At 48.2% G+C, this 27,574-nt stretch overlaps 1 long non-coding RNA gene across 3 annotated transcripts in view; it reads right to left on the minus strand.

The window, feature by feature from the left end:
• Positions 1–27,574, minus strand: part of LOC139753368 (uncharacterized) — a 363,994-nt gene that overhangs the window by 192,634 nt on the left and 143,786 nt on the right. Inside the window, exon 3 of one of the 3 annotated variants that reach the window (XR_011713698.1) lies at positions 11,240–11,622. The exons of the other annotated variants lie outside the window; for them this stretch is intronic. This is a non-coding gene — a long non-coding RNA (uncharacterized lncRNA). Of the gene's footprint in view, positions 1–11,239; positions 11,623–27,574 lie in introns of those variants that run through there. 3 annotated transcript variants of the gene reach the window in all.

The following is a 27,574-nucleotide window of genomic DNA, read 5'->3' on the forward strand; positions in this document are numbered from 1 at the left end:
GAGTAGAACCCCTTCCTCTCAGTAGAGCAGAGCAAAACCACCTCCTCCCGATAGAAATGAGTAGGACACCCCTCCTCCCAGCAGAACAGAGCAGGACACCCCTCCTCCCAGCAGAACAGAGTAGGACACCCCTCCTCCCAGCAGAACAGAGTAGGACACCCCTCCTGCCAGCAGAACAGAGTAGGACACCCCTCCTCCCAGCAGAACAGAGTAGGACACCCCTCCTGCCAGCAGAACAGAGTAGGACACCCCTCCTCCCAGCAGAACAGAGTAGGACACCCCTCCTGCCAGCAGAACAGAGTAGAGCCCCCTTCCTCTCAACAGAACAGAGTAGAACCCACCTCATCCTAACATGTCTCACGCTCAGCACTACACTGACCCCCTAGGTTCGAGAAGAGGCACAAGAAAGCAGAAGCACCGTCTGGGGAAGTGATTATGAATGACAGTAACAGCACTTTCTCACCAAGTATAAAACAGATACTTAGTCTACGTAGGCAAATTGTGGTGTGTGTGTGTGTGTGTGTGTGTGTGTGTGTGTGTGTGTGTGCGTGTGTGTGTTTTCCTATTTGTGCAATACTAAGGGAAAGTTTGACACTCGTGGGGCCCCATCTCTCAAATTTTCTCATTATTATATAACTTTTTCAACTTCTTTATGCAGTCCACATTCACAGTCACGTAACTCGATTTCATTCCATTCATTCACTGTCAGAGTACTTTTTCTTTACATTTATCTTAACAAGTTTTCTTGCTTGATTTCATGTTTTGTCCTCTGGATGGTCTATCCTCGCATCTTTAGAATATCTATTCACTGTTTACGTCATCAGTCTGGGTTAAAAACATACCTCACTCTTCTCTCTTCCTTGGTAGGCAAATTCAAAGCCTCTAGGCCTTCATTCTGGTGTATCTTTGCTGCCGTCTCCTGGTTCTTCTTTAGTGGTGTTCTGGGTTGCTGTAAATGTGGTGACCAAACTGGAAAAAACATATTCCAGTTCTGCACTTACCAACGACGAAGAGCTTCTCCAGTGTTTCCTCATGCAAGTAATCCTGAATGTTATTCCAATATCTGCCAGGAGAGTTTGCCTCCCTCACTATCATCACACGGCGAGACGCAGCAAGCTGCATCTTAGGGACGAGGGCGACTCCCAAGTCTCTCACGTACAGATTCTTACAGTGTTTCTCCCACTAGATAGTATCGATACCGAGGCCTTCTTCAGCTCTGGTCTCATTCTTAGTACTTTACCCGTATCCAGGTTGAACGTCATCAATCATATATGTGTAAGGTCCTCTTGTGAGGTGATGCATTCCTCCTTGATTTTCACTTCGCTCATGACCTCGGCATCATCCGTAAACACATTCTGACCGTGTCTAGTGTCTAGCAGGTCAATTACATAGATCAAGAAGAGTAACGGTCCCAGAAGGGTATCCTGCAACACGCCACTGGTAGCCTCAACCCATATCGAGAAGGCTCCTCTGACACTCGTCCTTCAGTCCCTTCTACAAAGGACTTCCACACACATTTCTGCCACAAGATCCAGCTTCGTTGCCAACCTCCTATGTGATACAGCGTCAAATGGTTCCTGGCAGTTCAGATGTAGTCCGCCCAGCTCTCTGATTCACCTACAACGGAGCTCATGTTCATGTAAGAATCTAAGAGTTTCGTTACACACGACGTTGCCCTTCACTTAGATGGTCAGCAAGTCGTCAACTACCTGTGTTCTGTTGTCATTTCTAGCACCTTACAGACCACACTCGTCAGGAGGATCGGCCCGTAGGACAACGCACATTCTCCTGCTCCTACTGCTGGCCCCAGTCCCTCCTGCTGCTCCTGCTGCTGGCCCCAGTCCCTCCTGCTGCTACTGCTGGCCCCAGTCCCTCCTGCTGCTACTGCTGGCCCTAGTCCCTCCTGCTGCTACTGCTGGTCCCAGTTCCTCCTGCTGCTACTGCTGGCCGCAGTCCCTCCTGCTGCTACTGCTGGCCTCAGTCCCTCCTGCTGCTACTGTTGGCCTCAGTCCCTCCTGCTGCTACTGCTGGCCCCAGTCCCCCTTGTTGTTACTGCTGGCCTCAGTCCCTCCTGCTGCTACTGCTGACCTTAGTCTCTCCTGCTGCTACTGCTGGTCCCAGTCCCTCCTGTTGTTACTGCTGGCCCCAGTCCCCTCTGTTGTTACTGCAGGCCTCAGTCTCTCCTGCTGCTACTGCTGGCCTCAGTCCCTCCTGTTGTTACTGCTGGCCCCAGTCCCCTCTGTTGTTACTGCAGGCCTCAGTCCCTCCTGCTGCTACTGCTGGCCTCAGTCCCTCCTGCTGCAACTGCTGACCTCAGTCTCTCCTGCGGCTACTGTTGGCCTCAGTCCCTCCTGCTGCAGCTGCTGACCTCAGTCCCTCCTGCTGCTACTGTTGGCCTCAGTCCCTCCTGCTGCTACTGCTGGCCTCAGTCCCTCCTGTTGCTACTGCAGGCCTTAGTCCCTCCTGCTGCTACCGTTGGCCTCAGTCCCTCCTGTTGCTACTGCTGTCCTCAGTCCCTCCTGCTGCTACTGTTGTCCTCAGTCCCTCCTGCTGCTACTGCTGTCCTCAGTCCCTCCTGCTGCTACTGCCGGCCTCAGTCCCTCCTGCTGCTACTGCAGGCCTTAGTCCCTCCTGCTGCTACCGTTGGCCTCAGTCCCTCCTGTTGCTACTGCTGGCCTCAGTCTCTCCTGCTGCTACTACTGGCCTCAGTCCCTCCTGCTGCTACTGCTGGCCTCAGTCCCTCCTGCTGTTACTGCTGGCCTCAGTCCCTCCTGCTGCTATTGCTGGCCTCAGTCCCTCCTGCTGCTACTATTGGGTATGATGACTGCCCTCATCCATTTCCTTGTCACGTCACTTTTCTCCATGGCCATCTTGAACAGCACTTCAGGTGGTGTGTTAAGTGCACCTGCACACATCCTCAGTAAATATGAGCACATATCGTCAGACTATGAGCCTTCAGTCGTCTGTTTATGCACTCTAGATATTTCCGTCCTCACCTCGACCTTATCCCCATTTCACGTCATTAGCGTTGAGGTTACGGCGTCTTCCACTGGAAAGACACTTTTGATCTTGTCTTTCAGTTCCTCACATGTCCTTGCCTCATTGTCTATAATTCTTCCCTCTGAATCCCTTCACCTGACCAGCTATTTTCTAACAAATAATCTTCTGTTGATGAATCTTTTTGGAAATATTTTGGATAGTCTCCCACCTTGTCCACAATATTCTCTCTAAAGTTTTTCTCATCCTCACTTCCTGCCCTGCAATATTCGTTCCTCGTGCTCTTATCCCTTCCAGAAGCTGGTCAGCTGAAGTGCTGCCTTTGGCTTCGTCCTAGAGCATCTTAAAGCTCCTTTCCTTTCCGACATCGTCTAAAGAGGCTTTCCACCCTCTGTCGTAACCTCCTTTTTGTCTAATGCTAGAGGTACTTACGCTCTTACTCTCTCACTGTAAATTTCATGGATCCTTCTACCACGATGCCTCGCAACCTGGCAACTGGACCCCAGTCCACCACGATGCTTCGCAACCTGGCAACTGAACCCCAGTCCACCACGATGCCTCGCAACCTGGCAACTGAACCCCAGTCCACCACGATGCCTCACAACCTGGCAACTGAACCCCAGTCCACCACGATGTCTCACAAACTGGCAGCTGAGCCCCAGTCCGCCACGATGCCTCACAACCTGGCAACTGAATCCCAGTCCACCACGATGCCTCGCAACCTGGCAACTGAACCCCAGTCCACCACGATGCCTCGCAACCTGGCAACTGAACCCCAGTCCACCACGCTGTCTCACAACCTGGCAGCTGAGCCCCAGTCCACCATGATGCCTCACAACCTGGCAACTGAATCCCAGTCCACCACGATGCCTCACAACCTGGCAACTGAGCCCCAGTCCACCACGATGCCTCACAACCTGGCAGCTGAGCCCCCAGTCCACCACGATGCCTCACAACCTGGCAGCTGAGCCCCAGTCCACCACGATGCCTCACAACCTGGCAACTGAACCCCAGTCCACCACGATGCCTCACAACCTGGCAGCTGAGCCCCAGTTCCTCAATAAATAGTACCACAGAAGTTCTGAAGATGTGTGTGTAGTTTCCTGACTGTGTCTCCTGTTTGAGTCTGGTCTCATCTCTGCTCCTCTTACCTCTTGATTTACGTAACACATGATGAGACTTGAGCATCACACGATCACGTTTTCCATTTGGTGTCACATATCTTCTTCTCACGAGTCCATGCTACTATCTGTGAAGATAAGAAAAAGTAATGATGGGTTATATCAGTCCCTCTCATCCCACTATGTTCACTGACACGCCAACACGGGAAACTTTCTCGCGTATTTTCTAAGAAGTTTGTCTACACGACTCTGTCTCCGTGAGCCTCTACATTCCCCTCATCCACTTCTATATGGTTGTATTCCTCTATCATTAGTATAATACTATCTCTGTGAAGCGGGTGTTTTACCGCTTCATGTATCCTCCTTGTTATTCCCTCACTGTTATAATCATATGATTACTTTAGCTCATTAAAATGCGTTTGAGGATCGTACCAACATCACTATGCACGTCTTTCCCACAGTAACTTTTCCCATTACGTATTTTCTGCACGGGGTATCTTCCAGTGTTTCCTGAAATGTCTCGTCTCTTATCAAGAGGGCCAAATCTTTCTCCTTCTCCTCCTCCTCCTCCTCCTCCTCCCTCCTCTTTCCGGACGTCCTTACTACTATGTGCTCCTCTGGATTTGGTTGGTTGGTTGGGTTTTAGGCCTAATAAACTGCCAGGGGTCACTAAGGCCGTCCACGTACGTTACTACAGCCACTAACCGAATGATCGTTAACACCTTCTTCAGGTGTTAAAGATACAATTCTAAGACCACATACACTCTCGCGATGCATGTGGCCCATGAAGGACAGGCGAGATTTCATCTCTTACGTAAGCTCTGCCACCGCAACTCCAAACACCATCACGTGCACTTTCCCTAATACGGTTCTCGAACCCCTGCTATTTACCACAACTAATCCAGCTGCATTTGTACACATTACTTTGAGTGTGACATTTCCGATTTCCGCCACATATGATGCCTGATACCTCTGAAGTACAGAGAGAGCTCTTCCGTCCTCTTGGCTTAGTTGATCTTTTCAAGTTTTTTACTTTTGACTGTATTACTCTCTCTCTCTCTCTCTCTCTCTCTCTCTCTCTCTCTCTCTCTCTCTCTCTCTCTCTCTTGGTATATAATCTCTAACGAAGACCCTCTACTGAACTCCTTCCTCCTTGCCTCCCAGTTTCGTAGCCCGCGTGTGTACCTCCCGGCTTATACATGACTGCAGATGGGACGTAACCACTACTGGTCGTGTCCCTTCACGTCTTGTCTACATCCTCCAGATCTCCTCATTTCTCACACGTCCCAGAACTTGTGCTTGTCACGCCTCTACGTGTCCCTCCATCAGCATTCCATCCTTCTGCATCCTTCTTCATCCTTCTCCATCCTTCTTCATTCTCTCCATCCTCTCCATCCTTCTCCATCCTCTCCATCCTTCTTCATCCTTCTCCATCCTCTCCATCCTTCTTCATCTTCCCATCTTTAGCTGGTCTTTTTCGGGTCTCAGAACCACGAGTGATTCAAGTCTACCAATCATCGCCTGCTTCACTCATCTTTCTAATTTTGGTGTCACCACCACCAGTCTGCTAGGTCCATCAGAGGTGGATTCGTCAACCAACATGTCTCTGGTTTTCTCTATAATCTGCCTTTCTGCCAACAGACATTGATCCTGTTTACTCTGTAACTTTTTAGACCTTACACATACCGGAACACGAATGTCTATACCAGTGTATATCATTCTGTATAGATTCACTTACTTCTTGTGTCTCTATTTCAATGTGTGTGTATGTGTGTGTATGTGTGTGTGTGTGTGTGTGTGTGTGTGTGTGTGTGTGTGTGTGTGTATGTGTGTGTGTGTGTTTATGTGGTTAAGCAGACGGACAGTTATAGACGAAATAACGAAGAATAATAAAACATTCCTTTGAAACGCATGGCTATGGACAGTAACGTAGAAGCTGCGTACATTATATCGTCGTTGACAATCCCATGGAGAGCGGCAGTCCCTCCATCTTCACACACACACACACACACACACACACACACACACACACACACACTGGCAGGTCAGTGGACGGCACGTGAGACGGTCATGACCCCTGCAGGAGAAACTCGTGCCGTCGCCGACGACGTGGAAGCTTGAGGACAGGAAGGTGGTCGAGGCGGAGACACAGAAGAATCCAGGAGGCAGAATGGGGCGAGTCTGGCATGTAGGAGGCCCCGGGTGCCGCCCCACAATATGGAGATCTGCAAATAGGCCAATGTTTGGCGAGGGTCTTACCACAAGCCACTGGCCTCATGGCCCTGCGGAACAACTGAGGGAGGAAGACACACCAGGCCTGGTCTCACACACCCCTACCAACGCCTCCTCCTCCTCCTCCTCCTGACACTGCTCAACTGACTCGTAACACCAACGTTTAAGCAGGGAAAGCCGACCCTGAGTTACGAGAGCACCAGTATGTTGGTCAAGGTCATAAAATCTGAAATCTATGACTTGTCGGAAAATCTACCTGAGTACAGAGAGACTGATAGAAGGATATACAGATAGATAGATAGTACATGGGAAGCAGGGGGCGTTCTGTGGGCTTGGCTGTGGATGGGAGGTCAGGCGGGACTGGTGCAGCACACTAGTGTACATAACACGTTGTGATGAGTCAATTTGTGAAAAGAAGGCCGTTACTTACGTGTCCCTAAGTCTAGCTCGCTATTCACGTTAAAGGCTAACACGTAAATAGTGCATATGTGCATGCATATATATTCTTCTTTTTCTTTTAAACTATTTGCCATTTCCCGCGTTGGCGAGGTAGCGTTAAGAACAGAGGACTGGGCCTTTTTTGGAATATCCTCACCTGGCCCCCTCTGTTCCTTCTTTTGGAAAATTAAAAAAAAACGAGAGGGGAGGATTTCCAGCCCCCGCTCCCTCCCCTTTTAGTCGCCTTCTACGACACGCAGGGAATACGTGGGAAGTATTCTTAATCCCCTATCCCCAGGGATAAAAAAAAAAAAAAAAAAAAATATATATATATATATATATATATATATATATATATATATATATATATATATATATATATATATATATATATATATTTTTTTTTTTTTTTTTTTTTTTTTTCAAACTATTCGCCATTTCCCGCGTTAGCGAGGTAGCGTTAAGAACAGAGGACTGGGCCTTTTTTGGAATATCCTCACCTGGCCCCCTCTGTTCCTTCTTTTGGAAAATTAAAAAAAAACGAGAGGGGAGGATTTCCAGCCCCCCGCTCCCTCCCCTTTTAGTCGCCTTCTACGACACGCAGGGAATACGTGGGAAGTATTCTTAATCCCCTTTCCCCAGGGATATATATATATATATATATATATATACAGAGCTTCAAAAAAATGGTAGGTCGTAGCCCTAAGAACATCAAGTAAATCATTATAAGAGAAGGAAGGATATAACATGCAACAACAGGAGAAATTTGGCGCAACTTGGAAGAAGATAAGTAAACTTGCCAAGTAACTTGGTTATAATGAGGCAGAAAGTCAGACCAGGAGTCCCGGTACGGAGGTTGTAAGATGGTTCCCCGCCATCACTCCTACGTCAGGAGGGTAGTACCTCCCTGGGCGGGTACTGTCTACATCCTTCTGGTACGAAGGGTTCCGTTGTGAAGGATAGTAGGGACTGCTTCCCCCACCGCTGAACCTGACTTACCTCGCCTTCCACTGTACATGACCTCGACCTTGCCACCCGCTGTACACGGTCTGCTCACTTCACTGTACCAGACCTGCCTCTCTGCTGTACGATGCCTTCCCCAATGTACAAAGACCTTCCACCACTGTACAGAGCCTGCCTTTCTTCTGTGCATGGCTCGCCCACCGCTGCACATGACATCAACTGAAATATCATTCAGCAGGAAATGAGCTTCAGGTGTCTAAGTGTGCGAGGGACCTGGGAGTTGACACTGTTCCTAACCTGTCGCTACAGCCCCACCTTAAGAGAATAACAGAGGAGATAAACTCTCTGCTGTTGAATATCACAGTAGCCTTCAAAAACGTGGGTAAGGAAGTATTCAGAAAACTGGTCACATGATATATTGAGGCCAAACGTAAATACTCTTTTGAAGTCTGGTCACAAGACTTGCAGAAGCACAGAGAACTCATAGAGGAGGTCCAGAAGAGGGCAACGGTGATGGTACCATAACTGAGAATGATGAGTTACAGTCCCATGGATGGGTCTTGATGACAGCCACCATGTTGCTAACCAGTTGGTGATGTCAGCGATGAACAGATACAACGACAGAACAACCAGACGGCACCACATGGAAGTAACCAGGAGTACTGGAGGAATGGAATAAACAGAGTCATACAACAATGAATATGGACAACATACGAAAGATGGTGCAGAAACTTCAAGGGATGGGGCCCCACTGGTTTTATAAGTCCCTTCCCGTACGGTACTAAGGGGTAGTTACAAACACGTAATTACAGACACAAACACTCTCTCTCTCTCTCTCTCTCTCTCTCTCTCTCTCTCTCTCTCTCTCTCTCTCTCTCTCTCTCTCTCTCTCTCTCACACACACACACACACTCATGAAATCAATTCCCATTTACAATTAGGATACATTCAAATGAATCTAATACTCCAATTCCACTCGAGTCTCGTGTACTGTATTGAGGGATTCATTTCATCTCCCTATACTCACGTCAACGGAGATGATGACACGATGGGAAGACTCAGCTTTTGAGTGACCACCAATACCCCGACGTGCAGCAAATCACGCTCCATCATCGTTCCTCCTCGACTCACGGCCGCCAACACGTGCAAACTTTAAAAGTGTTTCCCCAGAGTCGCTCTGCCAAGTTATGGACCCCTCACAACCGCCCTCACCAGCGACTGCTGTGCGTATGTGGGTAATGAGTCGACGGTGAGAGCGTGATGATGCGACCCCTCACTAGTGTGTGTGTGTGTGTGTGTGTGTGTGTGTGTGTGTGTGTGTGTGTGTGTGTGTGTGGAGAGGGGTAATGCCACAAAGTCCCCAGCGTCCAGACACCAGTCAAACTGATACAGTCCCTCTCTTCCGTGTTCAGAGGTCACAGTTCTGTGTTGACTGAGCTGCGCAGTGATTAACACTGCTGCGGGTCCAACTGAAGGTTTGTGTGATGATTACATGAACCCTCCATAGCCGGAGACCTGGGGGGGGGGTGTGTGTATGCCAGTATCCCCCACCCACACGAGTACACAGACCTGCCTGAATTCAATAACGTAAATCAGTTTAACAGAGGCACATGAGAGGGAGGGGGGGGGGGGGGGGGGGGTTGTAACACAACAGCAGACGCAGTAGGCGGGAACCCTCCTCTGTTTACACATCGTGATTACGTTTGTTTGGGACAAAAACTCGTGGATCAACTGCAGTCATCGCAACGAGAGAATAACTTCAGGAAATACGTTTTAAAATGGTTCAGTCGAGAGTTTTTGTTGCCGGAGTCAGCTGATGAAGGTTGTTTGGGCGAAGTTTTGTGGGCAGAGTTCTGGGGTAATTACTGGATACGAGGCATTATGTGGTACTGGTAATGAGGCTTCGCTATCCTATCTCATGGCAGTACATGAGGACAACGGGTAGGAGACCCGAGGGTCTATGACGAGGTTATCTGCTGGAAGGGAGTCCATGGGAATACAACCTGATGGTCTGTGACGATGTTGTCTACAGAAGGTCAGTATATGAAAAGGATAGATAAGAGAAGATCTGATGTTCTTTGACAAGGTTATCTGCTGGAGGATAGCACATGGGAAGGACAGATAACAGAAGCCCTGATGATCTATGACAAGGTCATCTCCTGGAGGAGAGGAACGGTATCCCTACATTCCTAATCCATACAGAAAGAAACTGTACAAGTAAAAGGCTTCTCTCTCCTGTAGCAATCATCTTAGTCCTACAAAACTTATTATGACCTTGGTTGTACTGACGTCCGCTGTGGGCTGCAGCAGTAGCGGTGTGGGTCCTAGCAGTGTTGGAGACCTGTGGTAGTGTTGTGTGGGTTGTGTAATGCTGCGGGGTTGTAGCAGTGTTGTGTAGTGCCGAGATTGTGGCAGTGTTGTGTGGGTTCTAGCAGTTCTAGGGGTCTGTGGCAGAGTTGTGAGGGTTGTGTAGTGCTGGGGGTTGTCGCAGTGTTGAGTAGCGCCGAGGTTTTGGCAGTGTTGTGTGGGTTGTGGCACAGAGGTGTGTGGGCTGTAGGAGTCAATAACAATGATCTGTGAACTGAAGCAGTGCTGTGTGCGTTACAATAATGCTGTGTGGGGTATAGCAGTGCTGAATGGGCTGTACCAGTGCTGTATGGGATGTGCCAGTGCTGTGTGGGCTGTACTAGTGCTGTATGGGATGTGCTTGTGCTGTGTGGGCTGTACCAGTGCTGTATGGACTGTATCAGTGCTGTGTGGGCTATGCCAGTACTGTATGTGGTGCACCAGTGCTGTGTGTGACTATAACAGTACTGTGCGAGATATAGTAGTGCTGTGGAGGTGGGGCTGCAGGAGTGTAGGGTTTCTTCCACTTCGTGATGTTAGCCAGCGTCTTCTACACTTACTGCAAAAGTCAATATTCACATCCTTTCAGAACTCTTCAGGCCCATTGGAACCCTCCTCTTTCAGACCCATTTGAGCAGAAAGTCTATAACCTACAAAGAAGATATAAGCATTGTTTATCTTGACCCAGAAGCATGTTCCATGGGCCCCTCCTCTGTGTCGCCGGCAGTGTTGAAGCAAGAATTACTGGCAGTGGAAGAACAGCTGGAACTGTACTTTGGAAAACATCAGATTAGACGTCTTTATAAGCGCCGTAACTCAGACAAAATACAAACGTGAGTGATGGGTCTTATGCCATCTAAGTCTTTAGTTAGTGGGAAACAAGTGGACAAAGTTACGTGAGCATCTGCTCAAGACTCTTCAAGTTACGAGGGACGTTATGCTGCGGGGCAAAGTGTGGTACCGTCAATCCCAGCGCGTCTGCCGGGCTGCGACGGCCACACTCCTACTGACGTGGTAGATGACTCTGTAAAGTCTCTTCCAGGGGGAAGAAGGACAAGGTTCATGAGAAGGTAGGTGTTTTGACCACTTTTCATACCCTAAGGTCGAATATTACATCACTAAGGATTCTGAAGTTTATTTTCGATAAGTGTGAGCCCTGAAACATTTTGAAAAACAGGGATGTATTCAGACTATTTAGATTCGCACGAAATGTAATGAAATCCTCTCACTGCTCCTGGAGTGATTACTGTTTGTCATCACTAATTGTGAGTTATGGGAAGAGAGTTTTACACTCGTGTTGTCTCGTCTCTTAACTATGTATATATACATACCATGTCTTAGCTTTATGTATACAAACATACATACGCACATCTCAGCTTACACCAGGCGCTCATTCAACGACAAGTCCCATAAAAAAGAGGGGATGAACAGCTGGGTTGTCTGTGAGTTAGATGTCCTGTCCGGAAATCGAACCCGAGCCTTTTTAGACTGTCGGCTTCCGACGTCACCTTCTGCGCCACGGAGGCTGGAAGTGAGTACAGGGGGTTAGTGACAGAGGTGTGGTGAGTGATCCAGGACTCACCATACTGTCCTCGACCAGCCCACATGCACTACCTCATACATCCGACCTCAATCACTTACCTTCATCCACATGCATCCATTTACATGCCTTCACCCACGTAAATCCATCCACCTAACTTCATCCACATGCATCCAGCGCCAGGCGGTGGTGGAGGGAGCAGCGAGGCCTGGCTGGGTGCCCCACGCCCAGCTGACTTTCTCTGGCTGACCGGGTCACCCAGAGGCCATGACACACTCCCGCTGGCGGCCTGACCTCACCTCACACACACACACACACACACACCCTTGGGCACCCAGGCCAAATGCATCCACTTGTCTTCCACCCAAACACACCCAGTTCCACTTACACCCCCTCCTCACCGACCCCTCACACGCTACAGTGGGGCTACAGTGGTGTCGTCCATCCACATAACAGACCGTCCAGTAGAGAGATAAGGGACGTCGATAACTCTTGGCCCCAAGGTTACAGAGGATCCTGCAGCTGTAGCCTGACAACATACTCGGATTAAGTAGGTCAGGAGGTATATTTTCAGAACACACACACACACACACACACACACCGCGAGGTGGCAGGTCGCAACTCACAAAAACACTTCTCGCCAAATTGCTTGACGACGGTACGTATGAGCCAGTTCTGAACCAGCGTGGGAACGGTACACACACGACGGTACATGGTAACTAAATGAACCTCACCACAAGTACTGTGCAGATAGATACCAGAAGCGTACCGTCCAGGGAGGTATCTGCCACACCAGAGGCAGATACCTCATCATAGGTACCGTCCATACAAATACCCTCAATAGCCGTACGACATCAGTCAGACCACAGTCGCACTGAACCATCCCTCCAGCAAAGGAATACTCGGAAAATGGAATTCTTTACTACAGGCGTATCGTCAAAAGTTAAATCGTGTCTTATCAACTTCTGTCACACAACAATAAGAAAGAAAATCCTGAAAACAGCACAAATGCGTGAAGGAAAGAAAAAAAAGATAACATATGCATTCTCTTCTCTTCCCCTTCGCGCGACTGCTGCTCCCTGCGTCAGCGAGGTAGCGCTAGAAAACAAATAAAGGCCACATCTGCTAACAATCATTTTCCCTATCCACATCCAGGCCCCACAGAGCTTTCCATGGTTTACCAAGGACTTTCCATATGCCCTGGATCAGTCCACTGACGGCACGTCGACCCCAGTATACCGAATCGTTCCAATTCAATCTATTCCGTGCACGCCCTTCACCCTCCTGCATGTTCATGCCGCGATCGCTCAAAATCTTTTTCATTCCATCCTTCCATCTCCAATTTGGTCTCCCGCTTCTCCTTGTTCTCTCCACCTCTGACACACATAACATCTTTGTAAACCTTTCCTCACTCATTCTCTCCATATGTCCAAACCACTTCAACACACTCCCTTCTGCTCCCTCAATCACACTCATATATATATATATATATATATATATATATATATATATATATATATATATATATATATATATATATATATATATATATGTATACTGTATGTATGATAAACCGAAGTGTATTATAAAAATACATCATTTTACAACCATCTAAGATATCAGCATGTTAGAGACACGATGAAAATTTATCAAGCTTCTTCCTCACACTACCTGCTTTCAACAAGAGAGAGAGAGAGAGATGAGCGACAACCTAGTAAAATACAAGACTGGACAGCTTCTCTCTCTCTCTCTCTCTCTCTCTCTCTCTCTCTCTCTCTCTCTCTCTCTCTCTCTCTCTCTCTCTCTCTCTCTGGCCGTTGATTGATTCAATCGTAGATGATCATGTAACATGACTCGGGGGTCAATATCTGTCATCATTAGCCCGTCATGTTCATCATGAAGATGTGAGGCCTGTCATTATCACTTTCGTCAGTAAAATGTGATAGATACGTGTAGCCATAACCTGTCAAACCCGCCTCACTACGGGTCCACAATTCCAGAAAGAAAGCCGACCATCATTATGAAACTAGAAAATATCTAACAAAACTTTTGTTTCACCAAAACTTTTCAGATAATGATATATATATATATATATATATATATATATATATATATATATATATATATATATATATATATATATATATATATATACATATTGATACTTGATCGCCATTTCCCGCGTTAGCGAGGGAGCTCACACCCATTCTCTAGCTGACACCGAAGCCACATGTCCCTACCGACAACCAGGCCACGCAGACTCTTCCATGGTTTCCCTCGGACGGTTCGCATGACCTGGTTCAGTCCAGTAACAGCACGTCGACCCCAGTATAACATCGTTCCAATTCACTCTATTCCGTGTATATGCGTTTCAGCCTCCTGCATGTTCTGGCACCAATCGCTCAAAATCTTTTTCACTCCATCCTTCCAACTCCAGTTTGGTCTCCCACTTCTTGTTTCCTCCACCTCTGATATATATATCTTCTTTGACAACCTTTCCTCACTCATTCTCTCCATATGTTCAAGCCATTTCAGCACACCCTTTACAGCTCTCTCCACTACACTCTTTTTATTACCACACTTCGCTCTTAGCCTCTCATACATACTCGATCAAGCCGCCTCACACCAAAACCTTTCTAATCTGCTCACCTTCCACCTTTCTCATGCAACGTGCATCTATTGCACATGCCATCACTGCTTCCCTCAACACCTCCCATTCCTCACCTTAATTCATTTACTCTCACCTTTTGCTATTCTACACTCAATCTCTATTAATCGCCTATCTCTCGCCATTCACTTTCATTTCTACGTAATTCTAGAACTTAAAATATTCTCTTTCACTCCACACCCACGACTCCAGCTTTAGGAGTAGTGCCACTCCTTCCTTAGCTCTTGTTCTCTCACCGACCCCTGACTTTAGAAACTCCTTAGACATTTCCATACCATTATTTTCCCTTACCCTTGAGCTTTGTTTCACTCAGAGCCAGACCATCCAGATTTCTTTCTTCAGACACACTACCTATCTCTCTTCTCTTCTCATCTTGGTTATATATACACACATTTAGACACACCATCTGTGCCTTCGAGGGGTGAGCACTCCTTGCTTGGCTCCTGTTCCGTCTTTTGAAATGTTATAGTAGGGAGAATTCCAGCCCCCCGTTCCCGCTCCATTTAGTCGCCTTCTACGACACACAGGAAAAACAGAGGTAGAAGAATTCTTTCTCCCCTACCCCATATATACATATATATATATATATATATATATATATATATATATATATATATATATATATATATATATAGAGAGAGAGAGAGAGAGAGAGAGAGAGAGAGAGAGAGAGAGAGAGAGAGTGTGTGTGTGTGTGTGTGTGTGTGTGTGATGGAGTAGACCCTGCTAACCATATCAATGATGGTGTGGTCCCTGCCAACCATACTGACCACACACGTCTCAAATGCCACAGTACATCTGGTCACCAAGGGTGTCTTAGGGTTTGCCATCGTCAAGTTTTTCTCGTAATAAAACAGGTAACACCAAGACGCATCTTGGGCCGGGAAGCTTGTGTCGTGGGTCTCATCAACCTAATCACTGGCCCGTCTGCCACCACGTGGACAAGGCATTACAGGCAGTGGACAAACTTGCGTAATATGAATATAAATAAGTCTAGTGCAAGTTACAGAGGTAGGGCTGAGGGGCCCCGATCTGTTCAGTACAAGTTGGGTCATCACCCCTTGTAATTCTTTGGCGCTACCGCCCACAGGATGAGCATGAGGCGCACAACAAACTTGCCTGAGACACCATATACGTGGAAAGTAGCGTGTTATACGAGTTATGTTACAGAAGTGAGTTGGGCCCCATGTACTCAGTACATACTACATACACCTTAGGTTCTTCGTAAGGTCTTCATTTCCTCGCGGTCGTCAATAGTCAAGTGTCTGCCCCAAGACTAGAGACAGCCCACAGTCACAGTAATATCCCGGTCTGGCTGGTGAGTGGACGGTCCTGTGTATCAACCGGTGCCACGGTAGCATCAAGACGGGCGCGACCCTCCGGTGAAATGCTTCCCTGAGCGCTGCAACCTTGGGTGTGGGTCGGGTGCAAGGTGAAGCGTTGGGACGGGTTGCTGCAGGCCCGCACCACAAACCAGTTATGTCACTTCTGGGTCCAGTATGACTCGCCGCGCCCATGTTAATGAGATTATTACGAAGGTGAGACGGATGCAACAACAATCCATTATAGCCCCATGTTAAGGAGGGTAAAGGCCAAGACACGGGTGAGGAGGGAAGTGTTGGTGATCGTATGATGGTGGGGAAAGCGAGTGGTGGAGGCGTCCCCGCCCGAGTCATCATCACCCAACACCGGACACGGAACTTGTGGAAGCAAGTGATGAACCTGACCCCTCCTCGTGGGCGGTAGTGTCGGATCGCTCACCCGCTGGCTGAAGTTTGCCTCAGTCAAGGCAACCACCATTCGCTCAACTCCAGGTGATCCCTGCTCCTCATTTCACGGTCAAAAACTACTAAAAATCTTGTGCATTGCAAGACGCTCGCTATTTACGCCATTTTCTTTTTTTTCCAACTGAACAAAACACCCTACGCAAGCGCTCACAGACAGAGGATTTGTTGATCACTTCAACACAACGGATGTACGGGAAATGGAGCAGTGTGAAGGTTACTGCATGGTGATAGTCGACTGTATACGCAGCATGACTTGAGGGGCAGCGGCGTAGACCGGTGCATGACGTCATCAGTGAGAGGCGGAGAAGGGTAGGAGGAGCCGCCAGTGTCACCAGCTTCGACCTTCCAGCTAGGCCGTGAGAGCAGAGGTCCGGCCAGCGAGGGCGACCCGGGCCAGCAGAGCTCCACTATGTAGCCTGTATCCCGTCACTGTGATCGTCAAGGTCGTCTAGGGATGCCTCTCACACATACACATTTACTGGAGTTTTTGTGACGGAAAATGTAATCCATAAAGACAAACCAACGTACGATTACACGTAGTCTTGTCCTGAGTCCAGGTGGTGCCCCCTACATATGGTTGCCACAGCTGCCGTGCTGGGTACACCTGTGGCCTGGGCCGTGCTCGCTCCTCACACACACACACCCCTCGGCTGCACCCAGCACCCAGGCCTTCAGCCTGTACTGATCTGCGTCTGGTCTGTATGCAGCGTCAGCAGGGGGATATGGAGGGAGAGGCCACTTTAGATACAAGGCCAAGCAGGTACTCGCCCTTATATCTCGTATTTCTCTCGTACCAAGTCACGGGTCTTAAGGAGGTGATGCATTACATGTCTCTGGATCAAGTTCAAGGTTCCTCGTGGTCCCACCAGCACATCAGTGTGTTGCTTCTCTCGGTTATACTACTGTGTTGGTGAATTTGGTCTCCATCAGGCTAGAGGCTTCCGGGATCTACTTTCACCTCCTGACGCTAAAGTCATCAGACTCCTGTAATCGTGTTTGGTACACAGTTGAGTGTGGTTTCTAACTTCAGAGACCCAGCGAAGCTCGAATCTTACAGTATTAAATCTTCCCAGCGAGTTTCTCTCTCAACCTTGAGGCGTTAAGTTATAAAAATTGACTTTATAAATACTTCTGATGTACGTATGTGCGTGCTTGTGTGTGTGTGTGTGTGTGTGTGTGTGTGTGTGTGTGTGTGTGTAGGGCTGGCGGGTGCAGCAACTGTGAGTGGCACTTCCTCAGCAGCAGGGTCAGGCAGAGGGCCTCCAGCACCCACACTGAGCGGGATGGCATCCTGCCGCGCCGCCGCCAGGGGTGAGCCAGTCCGCTGACTTGACAGCCTGACCGGCCCGGCCCGCGCGCCGGACCCCGCCATCACCACACCCACCCATCATTACCCGCGACCCAACCAACCAACACCCGTAGACCTACCAATACCTGCCAACCAACACCCGCAGACCTACCTACACTTGCAGACCTATCAACACCTGCCAACCAACACTCGCAGACCCACCAACACACGCAGACCCACCAACACCTGCAAACCCACCAACACCTGCCAACCAACACCCGCAGACCTACCAACACTCGCAGACCCACCAACACACGCAGACCCACCAACACCTGCAAACCCACCAACACCTGCCAACCAACACCCGCAGACCTACCAACACTCGCAGACCCATCGATACCTGCCAACCAACACCCGCAGTCCTACCAACACCTGCAGACCCACCAACCAGCCCTGCCAGCAAGGGTCTGGATGATCGAAGTAAACAATCAAGAGTTTAAAGCCTAATGAGCCAACCATTCCGGATCTCAAAGGCAGTGCCGGATTACAGGTAGAGAAACTCCCGGATTATAGGTAGGCTCCTCCCGGAATATTTTTTTTCCCCCACTTCAAAATGTATCCCGGATTTTCACTATGTCCCGGGCCCCTCCAGGATGTCTCGGACCTTCACTGCATGCCCCTTTACCTCTCCTGGGTATCCTAGACTTTAAGAGGGTGTCCCTGGGCCCCTGCAGAATGTCCCGGACATTTAGTGCGCCTCTCAACTCCCTTCCGAAAATGTCCCAGTCTTTTACTGCGTGTCCGAGGCATCTCCCGGATGTCCCTGACTTTCTCCTCGTGTTCCGGGCCTCTCCCGGACGTCTTTGACTTTATGTCCCAGGTCCTTCTCGACTGTCCTGGGCTTTCAGTGCGTGTCCTAAGTACCCATCAAATGTCCCAGACTTTAATTGCATGTCCCGGTCTCAGATATCCCGGATTTTTCACTGCGTGTCCCGGGACCCTCTCAGATGCCCCAGACTTTCACTGCCGTGTCCCGGGCTCCTTCCGGGTGTCCCGGATTTCGGGATAGGTTCATTTCACAGTGAAATCCACGTCGTCAGCCAAGGGGCTCGAGGATCACATTGTCCCTATCTTCCAGTCCAGCCAGAGTCCTCATCTTGAAGGCATCAGCGGCAGTCTCACCTGAAGCGTCTCTGCGATAAGTACCCGTAATTACCTTCATGATCAGGGGAAGGTTTTTACTATATGTTCTTTAAAATGATCTACACACACACACACACACACACACACACACACACACACACACAAGTATCATGTTGACGTTTGCCCGGAGCCTGCAGAGGTGTGCCGGCACTCTGGCTCATGTGACTGGTTGAGGTAAGAGAGGTACCACGGAGCAGGAATGCTCCTCCAAGTATCCAAGATAATTCAATAGCACGTGTGGTGTACACACGCGCGAAGAGGGCCACATGCACAGCGAGAGCACACGCATGTGGTCTTACAATCATCCTCAACTCCTGAAGGTGAGGATGGTGAGGCTTTCTTGCGGTTAGTGGATGTAGAAGGTTGAGGAGGACAGTCTGAATGGCCCCGGTAGCTGAGTGGCATGAAGTCCCTATAACCAACTAACATATAGACGGTACCTTTACCTTCGGGTTATAACTGGGTGACGATAATGTGAAGCGAACAAGAAAATACGAACAGAAGACCTGAAACTTAAGCGAAGTTCAACATGACTACTGAACTTTAAGTCCCTTTGAATAAGAAACTTGATAAGACAGTTTGAATGTAAGATTAACCGTGAGGGAACATTTCATTACTTGAATGAAAGATAGACACCTGAATCCATGACTACACACCCCAACCAATGATTAACCTGACTGTTATAGAGAGAAATATATCATCTCCGTCATCCTTCCTTAGAAACGTCTGCACAGCCAAGTGGAACACCGATGCACTGGCGTCTCCTCTACGTCTATGGACGTAGACTTGAACCCCGTCAGAGCTCCTGTGGGGTCTTTACTCGAAGGAGGGCATATGTCACACTTGTGGGCTGGATACATGCAATGTTGTGACAAACTTGTGTCAGAGATGATGAGGATACGATTGATTTTCTATGGCCTGAACACCTTCCCTGGAGTACCCCTTCCTGGCAGCCAACGTCAGCAGTAAAAGTTCGTAAACATCCTCCGTTAAGTTGAGAAACTATGCCAGAAATGTCATGGATGAGACTCCCAGTCCGCATACTAATGCTGAAGGTACCTCGACGTGCGCATCTACATGAGAGAATACAGTCGTACACGATCTCTCTCTCTCTCTCTCTCTCTCTCTCTCTCTCTCTCTCTCTCTCTCTCTCTCTCTCTCTCTCTCTCTCTCTTGCTCTCTCACCCACTCACTACTCGCCTAGCTGCGGGAGGGTTAGTGACGGCTGTGGAGTGAGTCAGCACTTCAGTGGTTGTCAAGCGTCACTCCTTTGGCCCGGATAGCTGTCTGCTCTTTCTGACTCACCCACCTGTGGGCTGCTGGCATTCAGTTCCCAAACATACAATCTCTCCATCTCACACATGACGCTTGACAACACGTGGCTCATTAGTCCCGTTCTTCGTAGCTATGGAGTTTCCTGCATCTCTTCCTTGTGGCAACGTCATCGCGCCCTTGTGGCACTGTGCATCGCACCATTGTGGCACCGTGCATCACGCCCTTTTGGCCACACACATTGCGCCCTTGTGGCCCTGTGCATCGCGCCCTTGTGGCCCCGTGCATTGCGTCCTTGTGGCCCCGTGCACCACGCCCTTGTGGCCCTGTACATCACGCTCTTGTGGCCCCGTGCACCGCGCCATTATGGCCCCGTGCATTGCGCCCTTGTGGCCCCGTGACATCGCGCCCTTGTGGCCTCGTCCATCGCGCCCTTGTGGCCCCGTGCACCGCGCCCTTGTGGCGCCATGCATAGTTCTCTTGTCAGGCCGTGCATCGCTCCTCAGTGGCACTATGGCTCCACTGTCCTCGTCAGATGTTACTGAGCACCAGCGCTCTGGATGACTGCGTACCGCCACCGGCCTCGAACCCACACCACCATGAACGCTGCCTTCAAGTTCTGCCACATCGCGGTTGAAGCGTCAGTCAACTGACGCGCTACACTGGATTAAATATTCGGAAGAGTATGGTAAGGTATGATTGTATACACGATGTAGAAAATCGCTTGATCGCTACAAGAGCGATCAATTTCGTAGTGATTACTTTTGAAAGACTGCGAGACAGTACCGTGGACAAATTGAAACATGCCATCCAACCCTGGGTACTGAGACGCCTGACCTTCAGCGGCCAGGTTCAAAAGTTAGGTCGAAAATATTCTAGTGGTATGGAGAGACCCACAAGGGTTCACGGGGCCTGGGATGCCCTCCGCGAACTGATGGGTTCGTCAGTGGCGGTCCACCAACTCTGACACTGGCACAGACGCCACACAAGAGGGGCTGCACGTGCTACTAAACCACACCGATGCTCTCACAGGAGGGCTGCACACAGATGCTCCCACAGGAAGGGTTGCATCCCCTACTGAACTGCACAGATGCACTCACAGCAGGGCTGCACGCCCTACTATGTTACACAGATGCTCCCGCACTCGCTATTGAACCACCCGATAGCTCTTTGAGCATGACGGTACGACACTTGAACACGACGGTACGACCTCAGGGTATAATGGCATGCCCTTTGTCCTGATCCCTATGTGTCAGGTCACAGGTCACGCCACTATTACCAAAGGGTCATACTACTGAGTTCAAAAGTCGCACAGACGTACTCAAGGGTCGTGCCGTCGTGCTCAAAGGATAAGCGGCTGTGTAACCCACAGTTTCCAAGAAGGGCGACAGAGGAGGGATATGACTAACGACATTCATCCTCTACACTGCTAGAGGACTGGGGGCTGTAGTGGGTCAGGTCGGTGTCACACCTTTCTGATACTAACCCTGGTGCCTCCTCAACCCGCCTGCCAGACGACTCCCTCACCTTATGACGGTAAAGAACATGTAGACATTTAACGACAACAAAAAATAAGCCTTATCTTATATAAAAAAGTGATTAGGCTGCTTAGAATGTCATGAGGTCGGCAGCAGTTCACAGCTGACCAGCATGATAACCTTCTCCGACACACGACGCTGCCACATGTCAAGTGATGGTTCAAGGAGACGACTGAAATACCAGGCAACACTTGAATTACTAACACCTGACCAGAATCACTTCGCAGTTTTCATTATCAAAGTTGTACTGCCGGCCTCTTGTTACATACTTTTTTTCGATAAATATCCGACCAAACAGCGAGTAATGCTGACCAACCAGACATGAAATGACCCTGAACCAATGTTGCTACTAGGGGGACACACAAGGCCACTGATAATCCCATGGCGTCCTAAACTATACGGAAGGCCGACGAAGTTGTCATCGAGCCACCACTATCCTGACAATCGCTTGAGGGATCAGCTTTGGCAGGAAGTTGGGTTCCACACGACATGGAGGTCCGCCTGGTTCTGCCAGCATCAGACACTAGTGAGATGGTACTCTAGGTACCAGAATAACCAGGTCGCTGGTCACACAAACTAATGATTCTCAGTCACGTCACTAGTTAAGATGGATCGGTCCACTAGTCCACACGTAGAACTCCCACTCCTCTCCACAGGAACTAGGTGTAGACGAACAAGACGCATCCATAAGCCTTCCACAGGTTTCTATCACTTTCTTTTTCCCTCTCAATAAAAACAGACCAATGCAAAGGACGAATACAGAAGGGAGCGGACGACTCTCAACACGTGTCGCGTGTGTCTGGTACCAACAGGTTATGGACGGAGCTGCAGCAATATATACTCCCTCCTTGTGGAGACGCTTTCATTCCCAGGCACTTAAGCCACACGACCTGCAGCCTAGCACACCCGGCTGGACCCCCTCCTCCTCGGGGAAGAGCTTCCGTTGGACGACCTAAAGGACGACCTCTGCAGCCGCACCGTCGCTCCAACATTCCAGCAGTAATCTCGTCCTCGCCGTCCAGACAAGACTCCTCCGCCGGTCGGTGCGTGGCCGAGGCGGGGGTCAAGTGTAACAAACTGCATAAAGTGTGACAAATCCAGAACAGTGTGATTACTATTTGTGTGTTACGGGGGAGGGAGGGAGTTTCACACTCAGGGTTGCCCCGTCTTAAGATATGCACCATGTCTTTACTCCTATGTACGTACACACACACACACACACACACACACACACACACCACCACCACCACCACACCAGCCTCTGCCAGGTACCAATTTCGCGACCAGCCCCAAAGGAAGGATAAACACCTAGTTCGAGTGCAAGCCGAATGCCGCGGCCAGGATTCGAACCCGAGTACTGACGCATGGTCAGTAACGCTAACCACTACACCATGGACGTGTGTAATTGTACATCTGTAGAAAGCAAGTCACAGCATCCGCCCTTTATATGACCTTTGGGCTGAGGTCTTCGTGAGGGTGGTCTATGCAGACGACGAATCTGTTAAATGTCTGTATTTATGAACAACTCACATAATCAAACACGATAACTTTCTTCGTTTTAAACCCTTTAAAAGCTTTTCTAAAGGTGGCCCATTACTCTTATATATATTATTTTTTTTTATCTTTTTTTATTACACTTTGTCGCTGTCTCCCGCGTTTGCGAGGTAGCGCAAGGAAACAGACGAAAGAAATGGCCCAACCCCCCCCCCCCATACACATGTATATACATACGTCCACACACGCAAATATACATACCTACACAGCTTTCCATGGTTTACCCCAGACGCTTCACATGCCTTGATTCAATCCACTGACAGCACGTCAACCCCGGTATACCACATCGCTCCAATTCACTCTATTCCTTGCCCTCCTTTCACCCTCCTGCATGTTCAGGCCCCGATCACACAAAATCTTTTTCACTCCATCTTTCCACCTCCAATTTGGTCTCCCTCTTCTCCTCGTTCCCTCCACCTCCGACACATATATCCTCTTGGTCAATCTTTCCTCACTCATTAACTCCATGTGCCCAAACCACTTCAAAACACCCTCTTCTGCTCTCTCAACCACGCTCTTTTTATTTCCACACATCTCTCTTACCCTTACGTTACTCACTCGATCAAACCACCTCACACCACACATTGTCCTCAAACATCTCATTTCCAGCACATCCATCCTCCTGCGCACAACTCTATCCATAGCCCACGCCTCGCAACCATACAACATTGTTGGAACCACTATTCCTTCAAACATACCCATTTTTGCTTTCCGAGATAATGTTCTCGACTTCCACACATTCTTCAAGGCCCCCAGAATTTTCGCCCCCTCCCCCACCCTATGATCCACTTCCGCTTCCATGGTTCCATCCGCTGCCAGATCCACTCCCAGATATCTAAAACACTTCACTTCCTCCAGTTTTTCTCCATTCAAACTCACCTCTCAATTGACTTGACCCTCAACCCTACTGTACCTAATAACCTTGCTCTTATTCACATTTACTCTTAACTTTCTTCTTCCACACACTTTACCAAACTCAGTCACCAGCTTCTGCAGTTTCTCACATGAATCAGCCACCAGCGCTGTATCATCAGCGAACAACAACTGACTCACTTCCCAAGCTCTCTCATCCACAACAGACTTCATACTTGCCCCTCTTTCCAAAACTCTTGCATTTACCTCCCTAACAACCCCATCCATAAACAAATTAAACAACCATGGAGACATCACACACCCCTGCCGCAAACCTACATTCACTGAGAACCAATCACTTTCCTCTCTTCCTACACGTACACATGCCTTACATCCTCGATAAAAACTTTTCACTGCTTCTAACAACTTTCCTCCCACACCATATATTCTCAATACCTTCCACAGAGCATCTCTATCAACTCTATCATATGCCTTCTCCAGATCCATAAATGCTACATACAAATCCATTTGCTTTTCTAAGTATTTCTCACATACATTCTTCAAAGCAAACACCTGATCCACACATCCTCTACCACTTCTGAAACCACACTGCTCTTCCCCAATCTGATGCTCTGTACATGCCTTCACCCTCTCAATCAATACCCTCCCATATAATTTACCAGGAATACTCAACAAACTTATACCTCTGTAATTTGAGCACTCACTCTTATCCCCTTTGCCTTTGTACAATGGCACTATGCACGCATTCCGCCAATCCTCAGGCACCTCACCATGAGTCATACATACATTAAGTAACCTTACCAACCAGTCAACAATACAGTCACCCCCTTTTTTAATAAATTCCATTGCAATACCATCCAAACCTGCTGCCTTGCCGGCTTTCATCTTCCGCAAAGCTTTCACTACCTCTTCTCTGTTTACCAAATCATTTCCCTAACCCTCTCACTTTGCACACCACCTCGACCAAAACACCCTATATCTGCCACTCTATCATCAAACACATTCAACAAACCTTCTAAATACTCACTCCATCTCCTTCTCACATCACCACTACTTGTTATCACCTCCCCATTTGCGCCCTTCACTGAAGTTCCCATCTGCTCCCTTGTCTTACGCACTTTATTTACCTCCTTCCAGAACATCTTTTTATTCTCCCTAAAATTTAATGATACTCTCTCACCCCAACTCTCATTTGCCCTTTTTTCACCTCTTGCACCTTTCTCTTGACCTCCTGTCTCTTTCTTTTATACATCTCCCACTCAATTGCATTTTTCCCTGCAAAAATCGTCCAAATGCCTCTCTCTTCTCTTTCACTAATACTCTTACTTCTTCATCCCACCACTCACTACCCTTTCTAATCAACCCACCTCCCACTCTTCTCATGCCACAAGCATCTTTTGCGCAATCCATCACTGATTCCCTAAATACATCCCATTCCTCCCCCACTCCCCTTACTTTCATTGTTCTCACCTTTTTCCATTCTGTACTCAGTCTCTCCTGGTACTTCCTCACACAGGTCTCCTTCCCAAGCTCACTTACTCTCACCACCCTATTCACCCCAACATTCACTCTTCTTTTCTGAAAACCCATACAAATCTTCACCTTAGCCTCCACAAGATAATGATCAGACATCCCTCCAGTTGCACCTCTCAGCACATTAACATCCAAAAGTCTCTCTTTCGCACGCCTGTCAATTAACACGTAATCCAATAACGCTCTCTGGCCATCTCTCCTACTTACATAAGTATACTTATGTATATCTCGCTTTTTAAACCAGGTATTCCCAATCATCAGTCCTTTTTCAGCACATAAATCTACAAGCTCTTCACCATTTCCATTTACAACACTGAACACCCCATGTATACCAATTATTCCCTCAACTGCCACATTACTCACCTTTGCATTCAAATCACCCATCACTATAACCCGGTCTCGTGCATCAAAACCACTAACACACTCATTCAGCTGCTCCCAAAACACTTGCCTCTCATGATCTTTCTTCTCATGCCCAGGTGCATATGCACCAGTAATCACCCACCTCTCTCCATCAACTTTCAGTTTTACCCATATTAATCGAGAATTTACTTTCTTACATTCTATCACATACTCCCACAACTCCTGTTTCAGGAGTATTGCTACTCCTTCCCTTGCTCTTGTCCTCTCACTAACCCCTGACTTTACTCCCAAGACATTCCCAAACCACTCTTCCCCTTTACCCTTGAGCTTCGTTTCACTCAGAGCCAAAACATCCAGGTTCCTTTCCTCAAACATACTACCTATCTCTCCTTTTTTCACATCTTGGTTACATCCACACACATTTAGGCACCCCACTCTGAGCCTTCGAGGAGGATGAGCACTCCCCGCGTGACTCCTTCTTCTGTTTCCCATTTTAGAAAGTTTATACAAGGAGGGGAGGATTTCTGGCCCCCCGCTCCCGTCCCCTCTAGTCGCTTTCTACGACACGCGAGGAATACGTGGGAAGTATTCTTTCACCCCTATCCCCAGGGATAATATACATATATATATACATATACACATACACACACATACACATACATACGCACATATACACACACACACACATACCTATATATACATATGAAAAATGTAAGAAACAATTTAGAAAACTGAAACTTCTAGCTTGAAATGAATGAAAAAAATGAATGTCACATAATGGTTCAACCTCTGGCTATGGAAAAAGGAAATGTATAATTTATTTACACAAACGTCAATAGCAGTTCTCATCAATTTAACCACTGTATCAATAAGCTTCAATGTCTAAGCTACATTTTTCTCCAGTTTCACTATATATATATATATATATATATATATATATATATATATATATATATATATATATATATATATCTTCCTCGTCCAACGACCAGTTCTCACATCCTCTCGTGTTAAGCTCGCTGCCTTAGCGGCAAGACAATAACTCGCGACTGATATTCAAACGAATCTTCTTGAACTTATACTTGGTCACCTTCGGGCATCCTGGCAGGCTCCGTGGGCCAGACATCTTGCGGCCCAAGTTGTGGCCAACAGTTGAGGCTTCTCGACCCGACTGCAGATTCAGCCATATCGGATGTACGTGGTATATCTCGTCCCTCTCTCCGGCACGGAAATGCTCAAGAATTTAAGCAGTCGACTGCTGTATTTACAGGACATATGTGTAGAATATAACTGAATACTTTTCCACAGTACTCTGCGGGATTAGATGGTGATAAAACATACCATAAACCGTAACACATAACATTACAGATGTCTAATACATATATAGTCTTAATGTCTCAAACTAGACAAAAGAAAAAGATGTCTCCAGTGTGAAGCGTGTCCGAATAATATGGAAGTGTGGCCAGTGTGTTGTGGGATGACCCAGGATCCGCCACACAACACCGGACGGTAATACATGAAGGTCGAGTGATTAAAGTATACTCAGTACCCAGATTGATCACCTATACTCATGCTAATCATGATGAATAATCTGAGATTCTTACAGAACCTCACCTCTGACAACTACGTAACGTAGGAAAACGTGCTGAAGGAGCAGGAGGCCGATCTGGCGAGGTGAGCGACTACATCAGAGGCTAAACGGGCGGACGTGTTCGCTAATGAGAGCAACTTTTGTGGGCGAACGACTGAGGCTCCCACACCAGCCAGGTACACCTTCCTCTGGCCTCGCCCATCACACCTAACACACCAGGTACACCTTCATCTGGCCTCGCTCATCTCCCACACTAGCCAGGTACAC

This window comes from Panulirus ornatus, chromosome 14 (genome assembly GCF_036320965.1).
Source record: "Panulirus ornatus isolate Po-2019 chromosome 14, ASM3632096v1, whole genome shotgun sequence".
In the NCBI taxonomy this organism is placed as follows: domain Eukaryota; kingdom Metazoa; phylum Arthropoda; class Malacostraca; order Decapoda; family Palinuridae; genus Panulirus; species Panulirus ornatus.